Genomic DNA, 10152 nt, shown 5'->3' with positions numbered 1-10152 from the left:
CTAGTAGTTTGTCGAGATTGGGTTGGTGTTCAGTGTGGGCTGTCTCCTCTATCAAAATAGTAAGAGAAAGAGAAGGAAACGGGGAAGAAGCGGGGTAGAGGAATTGGTCAACTCATCAGGCTCATGACCTGAAAACTGCAGGTTCGAATCCTGCCCCCGCCTAATCATCTGAGGCCGTAGTCAGCCTCAATCCTTCTGATTCGTAAGTAACTCAGTGAGTGCTTTCTAAGAAGAAAGAAAATGAAAGAAGAACAACCGCGCAGGTCGTACTATCGACACATAAAACGTGTTTCATGTTTTCACGGTTCAGAATTTCCCTTTTCAGTAGTTTCGTAGTAAGAAGTTTTGGGTTAATTTTGTTTTATTGGATTTCTCTCGATTTCATACTCTTGTTATTTCACATAGGACCATTGGACTTATTAGTCGCTACTATAGGCTCGCAACCTCTCGACTTTGGTTGGACATGCCATTTTGACAATGGTGCTGGCAGTTCCAATCTTCCCGCCTTGATTCCCCCGGAATCGGCGGCAAGTTCCGAAGTGGGTGTGGGTTCACACGAAGGTTCTAGCTCGGGGTGGACCTCTTTCGACCTCGACGTTTTAGCGGAAGAGGAAGATGAGGTTGCCCGCCCCCTTCCAAATCCGATCGACCCGGGGACGGAGGACCGCATTTATAGAGCAGTTGATGCAATCAATACAAACTGCAAAAATGAGGAGGCTAGGATGGTGGAAAGAGCACGTGAAATCTTTCTCGGGAAAGGCGTTTTTCTCGATAAAAATGACGATCAAGATATCGCGCGTGCCATCAACATGGCTCTCTACGATGCCTGGGAAACAGACATCGATAGGCGGCTAGAGCAGTTCCGAAGGATACGACGCTTCTTAGGGACAGGTAACTGTCCCGTTTGGGATGATTTTATTGATTATCTGGTTTCTTTAGGGAATCAGAAATTTAACGACCCGATGTATAAAAAATAGGAATGTTTCTATCTTTTCTTAACCAATATCTATTTAGGATAAGTAGAATATTTTTTCTATTCGAGATGGTCCGCCTCAGGATTCCCAGGATTCGTGATCCTCCTTAATAGACAGGACAGTCGAATTAGCACTTTTTTTTTCAATTGGATGAGATCGGTCGAGTGTTCTCTGGTTTTTGAGTAGAAAACGGTAAATTTCCCCTCATTAGAAAGGGGGGAGGGGTGCCGAGATCCTGGGCAGCGGGGTCTTCCCATCATGATCGACTAAAGGCAAAAGAGATATTGGTTCGAGTCCAATTCATGATTCCAGTTCAGAAGGACTTCATTCAATCGAAGAAAAGAAGGAAGCATTACGAACAGATAGCCCAGACAGGGTGACAAGATGTGACAACCAGAAGGAATCCTTTTCGCTTTCTCCAACAACGAATTCGAAAGTCAGCAAAATATTTAAGGCCTAGGGGAGAAGAGATCTATCTTTCATCCGTCTTCTCGATCACCTTAAGCTGCCTTGATGGAAATCTAACTTCCTTTAAACCAGAACGGCAGAGATTCAACAATTTACCAGGAATTCCGCTCTCATTTTACTGACGAACAATTCCGTCGCGCGGGAAAGATTCTTTATTATTATCGTTCGCCCATAACGAGTAGACTTTGGTTTAGTGATCACTTACGCAATTCGACTGATGTTAATTAAAAAAAAAGTGATAGATAATTTCAATTAATATAATGTATATTGTAGATCTCCCCCCCCTTATACATAGGATCGAACAGCGGTAAATTTCGTAAGTGATGCTATGCTGGCTTGAGCGCATCCGTTTTCTTGCTTGGCTAGAATTGGCTAAGGCAAAGGCCCTATTCGTCTAAGGGGTAATGGTGGACGAAAATCTGACAAGTTATGCCACTTATGTGAGAAATATGGCCATGAAGTGCTTCAGTGCTATCACCGATATGATAAGAACAAAAAAGGTCCCCGCAAGAATGACAACCACAATGGTTCAGCTTCAGCCTATCTAGTCACTCCAGAAAGTGCTACTGACCCAGCATGGTACGTACTTAGACACTGGTGCAACCCACCATGTGACACACACACCTGAGAATGTTGATTCGAGTGGTACTACCAACTCAGGTATAAACTCTCTTCTAGTGGGTGATGGGGCTGCTATAATAAAATAGTTGATTGAATCATTAACTCCGTACCGAAGCTTACAGAAGATAAATAAGCTGCTGAATCATCTGTTCCTGAAGCAGGTGGGTAACACAGAGAGTTACTAAAATCCATCTTAGTTCCGTTGCGTGCCCCAGCAATCAAACGGATGCGAGTTAGCCTTTCTCTAAAGTACCGGCTTTCGCACTAGTGCGCCCTATCCCGTTTAAGGCTCAGTCTTAGTAGTAACTACTGACTAAGGAAAGAAGGAGAAGACAGTCTTCCTTTCGTACTTAACTCTCCTCCTTGCTTCTTTTTTCACTTCACTGAGCTGAAAGTCAAAATACTCCGCCACCTCTATAGCAGTAGTCGTAGAAGACTCATACCTACTAATATATACCTCTTTAGTAATCAACACTCTCAATACACACTAACACTATATCCGTCATGAATCTTTGCCTTCGTTACCCGTCTATCAAGGGCGATACTGAGGGGGTTTTTGAGAGTGCACCCCCTTTGTAGGAGAATATATTAATATATATATTTAAGTGACCTTATTTGGGGTATTCTTTCGTCCAAGGAAAGATGAAGGAAGCAGGCAAATAGCATATAAGGCCTTAGAACTTTTAGGGCGAGAAAACTTTCTTTCTTAACCCTATTTAATGTCGGGGGGTAGGCCTTAAACGAGTCAGTTCAATTAATAGCAGATATTCAGTAATCCCTTGACGGAAAAGCTCGTAGGGCAGAAAGAACATATAAATCGAGAAGTCGCAGAGTCAAGTCACGGAGTCGCAGGGATGTCAAAACAGGAAATGCGTGATCGCATCGCCTTAATAGTTTACAAAAGCAAAATTATTTTGATTGATTACAGACATCGAATAGACAATCTTTTAGACTATTTTGAAACTATATAATCAAATCAGTAGAAAGGCAGAAGAAATGCACCGGTTTCTAATTTAAGAAGAGCTGAAAAAAGGATATGACACTCTTGAAGTAAGTTCTGTCGTCCTACTCGTTCTCTTGTGGGTATGACGAGCGGCTGCGGGGAACTCCGCGAGGGCGATAGGCCCACAGCACCTTATATGCAAGGTTCTTAGCTCATCCCGTAGCCAAAAAAACCAAAAGATGGAAAACAGGGGAATGGCCGGTTATGGAAGGAAAACCCCTTTACCCCCAGCTTCCAGGGCCATCAGGGCGGGAAGGAATGCCAGAAGCAAACGATTCCGCCGCACTGTGTAAGCAAGCAGACAGGCAGGGCAAGAAAGCTAGATCCACAAAGGGCCAGTTCTCCCAAGATGCGGTCAAGCACCCTCTTTCAGTTACATGCCATTTTTCATGTAAAAAAGGCCAAGAACAGAGGAGAAGATACCCTCGCTGGACCAGGACGAGGCTGCTACTCTATCGACGCCTGTATGCGGACACAACTAAAAGGGGGTGAGCCTTTCCCGTAATCCGACATTGACCTAGAACTCGCCCTTTCGGTACCTGTCTAGCAAGCTTTTTCTCTGCCGGTAGCTGGTCAAGAGTAAAGGCGAAGCTTGGATCCGCCTTAGAAGAAAGGTTCGCACTGAACACTTTCCCAATCCCAAAAAAAAAACACACGAAACAAGACACACATGGGCAGGCCCAGCAAACACTTCTCTCTCTTATGTAAAGACAGAAATAAGCAAATATCATAAGAGAAGTGAGGATCATGTCAATCACTGTCAAATCGAATGGAGAATGACACAAAGGCTTCTGTGCATATCCCGGAAAAGAAGTGAAAAGCCCCTAGTCCCCAGGCATTTTCGGTCAACTGGGGGACAAAAAATTCCTCTACAACATCGAATTCCGCGGCAGGAGCGATATCAGATACTGAGTAGGTGGCATAAGTGGTATCATATCAGCAATCCAGTTAAGCAGCATTATACTAGACTCTAACAGAATAAAAGTAAGCGATAGAGAACTTTGCGCCACCATAACCAGATGATTGGAGAAGAAGATCGGAGACAGATATTGATTCCTTGCCGGTGGGCACTCTATTGGGTCTCCTGTGCTACCTCGACCAAAAAGGGCTACAACCTCTGATTCCGGGACATAATTTTTGGCCCTTTACATGAACGAACTGGCTCAGTTTTAGAAGACAATTCAAGACTAACATCATACTCCTCCGCGGCATCGGTGGTTACCACTGAAGGGGATGTTGTCGCTTACTAGGATGTTTTCTCCTAATCGTCTATAGAGTTTTGAGCTAGTGATCCAAAATTTATTTGGCAGAAGCTTCGATCTAGAATGCAGTATCTGGGATTAAAAAAGGATACCGCTCTACTCTAGCAGTAATAAAAAGTCCTCCCCTCCATTCTCCATTGCTTACGGAGACGGCAAATCCAGAGAAAGTTCTAGGCCCTATCTTGGGTTGGCATCAATGTTAGCAGCCCTTCCTCCAAGACTTGCTCCAAAGAATGCCGGGGAGTTGAGTTCGTGCGATAAGAATCAGAGTAAGGGCGGGGGAGAGCTAAAAAGTAAATGGAGTTAATGGGACGACTCCGCCTTCACTAAAGAGGAAGCAAGTAGGGCACAGGCTTTGAGGTTGGAGCCTTGCCCGTGAAGGTATCCCAATAGTTGTGCTAATCCAGCCCATGTGTGTCTTGCTGTCTTCCAGAAGCAAAAAGGAATCCTATCGCTCTAAGAGGAAATGAGGCTGACACTGAGATTTCCTTCCTTTCTGTAAAAGTGAAGACTTTCCGCCTCCAAGCTGGATTTGATTGAAGGACTACTTCCCCCATAACTATCAGAGTTGGAAGCGAATCCCGGATAAGAGTAAGAGCAAACTTATAACTCGCCTTTCAGGCTATGCCCTTTACTTCAAGTTTATTATTTACAAGATTCAACTGAGTAGGGGTAGGAGTCAGGGGTTCGAGCCCTTCTCCCACAATTGGCAAGAGCCAGTGATCGCCAATTCCTTTCCCCTTTCCATCGACAGGGCTCCTCGGACTGGACTAGAGTATACGTTCTTTTGCGCTTCAAGTTTATTATTTACAAGCGATCGAAGTAGGGCAAGTCTCAGTCTTGTATTTGAGGTTGGTGAGAGGGCTGGCCCAGGGCATGCCTTTACTCCAACAGCGGCGAGGGGGTCAATCATCATCGTTTTTCCAGAAAAAGGTAGTTGAAAGCTGGAGCTTTACGAAACGAGTTGTTTTCAAAGCATCCGAGTTGGTAGAGCTTCGAGCGGGAACTTATCGAAAGGAGTGTTGGCAGATCGACCCCCCTTCCATTCCGTGGCACGCGGCGAAGGTAATTGAAAACAAATCAAAACAATGAATAGGAGGGGGCAATAAGAATTCAGTTGTCAATTGTTGGCCCACAGGCACACTTCCTGAAATCGATGTAACTCTACTTACTGTAAAATGGCGGGTTAGGTTTCTTTCATACAGAGATGTCGGCTATTTCACTTGACTCCTATTGAATGATCCGCAAGCCTATAGCCGCCCTCGTGCAAGCAAGCAAAGCCATCCAATCCAGTAGGACTTTGAGCACTAGAGGAAGGTGATGAGTCAGGAAGTCCCAAGTAATAAAGTGATAGAAAGCTGGCCCCCTATTTGATAGAGGTTCTTAATCCCCGGGGATATCTCGTAAGGAAGAATCAGAATCATTTCAGTCCACTGGTTCTAGCTGTAGTAAGCCTGTCGTTCTATTAAGCAAACCTGTAAGTTAGTGATTCAAAGTATAGCCCTGGTGTATGAGATATTGAATTCTCAGACTAAGAATCCGGTATGTTCCCCAGCTAATGAAAGGTGAGCTTGAGCTTCCAGCCCCGCGCTCTACGACTTCGAAGTTAAATCATTCCTCATTCACTTACAGGCAAAAGGCGATAGGCGATCAGTAAATAGCCGAATTGGCATCGATTGAAGAAGAAATTAGTAGATGTCGGGGAATCGAAAAAGCACTTTGTAGCTCTTAATAAGAAGAAGAGGAGAACTTCGGGTAGGCAGGCAACTCACTAGGTATAGGTAGAGTCAAAGATTGTAGCAAGCAAGAGCACAATGTTGTTTTTTTTTTTTTCTATTAGAAAAGATATTAGCAGAGGATTACCTTTTCTTTCAAATCCTAGGCTACGCACCTTGACCATCCTTCTACCTTTACCAACTACTACTAGCAATTACGACAACAGGTGAAATAGCTGATCTTATTCCGAAATAGCTTCTTCTTTTCGGATTCATCTTCTTATGCTCCTAAAGAAAGAGAAGGGCTTTACTCCGAGTTGAAAGAAGAGTTTACATCTTATATATATTTAAGAGACAGCAGGGAATGAATGAACTAGCAAAGGATGGCCTTGACAAATCCTCCTTCGCTCCTGTGGGAGTCGAACCCACTACATAGGTTTCTTCCTTGTTTTACCGACTCAGGTCTCTCTATTCCTGCTAGAAATGTTCGATTTGCTTTGGTGAAGCTGTAGGCCTTACTGAGCTAAAGGCCCCATACGTGGCAACTGAATAAATACCTGTTAGACTCAATCTTTTACCAAAGCCCCCACTCCTTGAAAACTAGATTTCTTTCCTTAATTGCAATATCACAACGAGTCTATAATAGGCGAATTCCAATGCCAGCGCTTTTAGCTAAATAGGATCTATATCTGAACCAAGTAAGGAGGAGGCAGGGGTCATCATGCAGGATCAGCTATACCTCTGAATCCCATAGTAAAGCCTTGTCCATTTCGGGGATGGGCCATGGATTTGATTGGGAAGATTTTGACCCCTTCTCTTCAAAGAGAACCCGCCCTCGTGCTTCTTTATTTCCTTCGCTTGTTAAGGAGTTGGAGCAAGTCTTTTCTGATAAGTTGCCCCTGCTGGCTGGCCCGAAGCGACTCCCCACTTCGAACGCGGGTCTCCGGCAATGGCAGATTTCTGTCTTCGATCGGAGTTTGCACGAATCTGAGGATATTCATACATATCACCTAGTAGTAAAATACGAATCGAATTGAGCGCGACTTCTGCTCATCAAAAGTGGGATTTAGTAAGCGTATTCTAACTAAATAACAGAGCTGCTGAAGGCGGAGGACTCTTGGCCCTATCACACAATAGGTATAGAGTTTGAAGAAAGAAGGTTAGACGATGAATCTAGGGCAGCAGATTCTACTGAAAAAAAAGTACATAGGCTTAAGCATAAGAAAAGGAATTTATTCTTTGAAAAGAGGCCCTTTATCCTATCTGATGGGGTAGGGAAGGATGCTATTTCATTCTCTTTTCTCAAGGAAGATTCCAAACAAAGGAGCTCTTTCATTGAAGTGTCTGCCGCCCGGCCTGGTTACCCCAATCCTTAAGTATTTTCGTGCCATGATCTTATCATTGAATAATCAACGCAACTTCTTTTGGTTGGTCACCACTGGATGATTCCGCGATACACTCCCCCTATCTGCTATTCTATTATCTAAAAGTATCGTCGAGGTATCCTGGTTTCGCCCCCTAGCGGTATAGTTCAATCTTTAGGGGCATCAGGGCCCTCTTTGAAACAAGGAGAAGATTCTAAAAGAGATAAATCGCATATGAAGAAAGTATGCTTCGCTTGTCATTGAAGGCGGTTCCTGCTTCTACCGCGAAAGCAGGACAACGCAAACAAAGGGGGGTAGCGCTGCCCACCTAACAGAAGGCGCGAAAGAAAAGCGAGCCGGGAATTCGGCATCATATCGGTTAGCTGAGCCGGCCTCAAGGAAGAACTTTGATCTTGCCTTTTTCCTACTTTCGTTCCGGGCAGTAATATCAAGTGATCTGATGATCCAACAGTTAAGTCAAAGGCTACGAAAAAACCTTCCTCCGTAAGTTCCTTTACTCTCTCTCTCTTGAGCGCTTTCTGGTGAACACTTTGTGTAACCATTGAGTTCGATTTGAACTAGTTTCAAAGGCTGGATTTCCCTTGGGGAGAACTAGAATCCTATCCTCAGATCTTTCCCTCTTCTGTAATTTTGAGACCAAAAGAAGTAGGGATTGGATCGATGGAACGCCTTTGTGAAGTCTAGCTCTGTTCTATGCCCGCCCCTAAAGAGAAAAGCTTTCTATGATATTCTTTTTTCTAGGGAATCCGCGCTTACTAGACCCTTTTTTTGCAGGCAGGATCTGAAAAGACTAGCTGGACCCGGTTCTGACTAATCACTAAGAGCTCATCGCGAGTTCTCTCGGGGCGGGACCTCAGTAAGTAGGGCATTCAGTACGAAGTAAGCCAAGTGAAGTGATCCCTGCGGCCTATACTAGAAGAGAAGGAAAGAACTTCTTACTCGCATCCCCCTTAAGATGTTAATATGAACGTTTCACAAGAAAGATTGAATCGTGGAATTGATTTTAGTTAGATGAGCTCCTTAAGCTAAGGTAACTCCGGGATAGAGGGACGAAGTGGGCTGCTTTCAAGGGCTAGAATTTCCCTGTTTCGGCGTGAGATTGGCTTAGCTTGGTCTTTCTGTGTACCTAGAGTAAGTTTGCCCATAGCGTAGTAAAAGCTTAAAAGATTCTGGTCCGGTTCGGCCTTATCAAGTATGATTTTAGGGATCCTTTTTTTAGTAAAGTACCCCCCTTTGGTTTTAGGGTTCGATTTGCCAACTGATCCGAGTTGGATTGGGTCAGGAACGGTAATAAGGCTCTAGTTCGACTAGCAGCTTGCCTTATCGAATAGGGGCGAGAGGGAGAAAAAAATAGCAAGTACTACTCTTTCTCTTTGAACGAATCCGAAGCCTATCTTTATAACTGTGGGGAGATGGATTTGATTTGAACCTAAATCCTTGGATCGCCCATGTGTCTATGAAGAGGTTAAGCTAAGCCACTTCTTTCGCCTTTCGCTTTACAGTAGTTATGTGATCTTAGCCTTTAAGCTTTGAGCTTGCTTTTTCAAAAAGATGAGGATGTGAAGCTGTGAACAAAGAGTCTCTTGTCCCGTCTTAGACTGCTCTGGCTCGGTACTGTGTCGATTGGGTCTGAGGATTCTTCTATCCATTTGGTCTTCTTTGTACCGTACCCAGAGAAAGGAGAAGATCGAATTAGCTCTGCTAAGGAATCGAAAGCATCCTATCCGCTAAGAGCGAAAAATCACATATTTAGAAATAAGGTATAGAGCAGCCTACCTCTAGTGCTTTCTTCACTGCCTCCTGACGTTTCATCCACTTCCACTACCAGGGTAGGGCTGGCTGTCGGATGCGCTATGCGCTAAGGCTACTTATTGCGCTATCCCTCATCATTGATTTACCAAACTGCCATCTCATCTTGCATCCGAAAGAAGTGACAGCCTGCCTGAGATGCCATGTTGATATTGCCAGAAGAGAAGAAGGCCTATCTTAGATATGCCTATTTGAACTATGCCTAGCTGCCGAGGGAGAGGTAGCCTATAGACTCAAGGCCTACTACTATGACTATTCTATGGTTTTGCCGTTAGCTGGAATAAGTGTACTCAACCGTGCTAACCTTCGCCTCGTGGCTCGATCAAGGCGCTATCGCATTATCTGAAAGAGCGACTATCCCGTGCCATCTGTAGCTCTTGCCCTGTTTATTATGAGAATAAAGAAGTCCCCTACTCCCGTACTTCACGCGCTATCCTCTATTCCATTATGTATCGCCGCTAGCTCATACCATGTGTCTTTGAACCGCTATTGCTCTGTGTCCGGATTCACTATGCTATGGCTAACTGAACTAGGACCATTGGAAAGAGAGAAGATATTGCCTGTCCAGAAGTAGCTTATGTCATGTCGTGCTACGAATGAAAGAGGTCCCTACCCTCAGTTCACCTTACCGGGCTTGATTCGTGAAAGTCAGCTCCGGCTTTCGGCACCGGTTACGAGAACAGTAAGAGTTCATTCTGTCCCACTTGGCTCAATAGCCGGAGAAAAAATAGCAGCTTATGATGATTCCATTTCAAATGCTATTATTCCTCCAACAGTGGATAGGCAAAGAAAGCAGTCACCCACCAGGAAGGCATAGAGTGAAGCCAGGAAAGGAATTGGTTACTACAGACAGACCAGATTCAATAGCGCCGGTAACACCTCCAAGACCAAGAGCCGCGGATAATCTAACTCTAA

At 44.4% G+C, this 10152-nt stretch overlaps 1 protein-coding gene across 1 annotated transcript in view; it reads right to left on the bottom strand.

Moving 5' to 3' along the window:
- Window positions 1–6204: 6204 nt before the first annotated feature.
- The window catches only part of LOC127743781 (cytochrome b), a 5827-nt gene continuing 1879 nt past the window's right edge, over window positions 6205–10152 (bottom strand). Inside the window, exon 1 of the mRNA XM_052255960.1 lies at window positions 6205–10152. This exon is cut by the window's right edge and continues 1879 nt beyond it. The gene's annotated coding sequence lies outside the window, so the exon portion shown is untranslated.

Source organism: Arachis duranensis, unplaced genomic scaffold (genome assembly GCF_000817695.3).
Source record: "Arachis duranensis cultivar V14167 unplaced genomic scaffold, aradu.V14167.gnm2.J7QH unplaced_Scaffold_112796, whole genome shotgun sequence".
Classification (NCBI taxonomy): Eukaryota; Viridiplantae; Streptophyta; class Magnoliopsida; order Fabales; family Fabaceae; genus Arachis; species Arachis duranensis.
The sequence above is the reverse complement of the archived record's forward strand: the minus strand, read 5'-3'. Positions and strand labels throughout refer to the sequence as shown.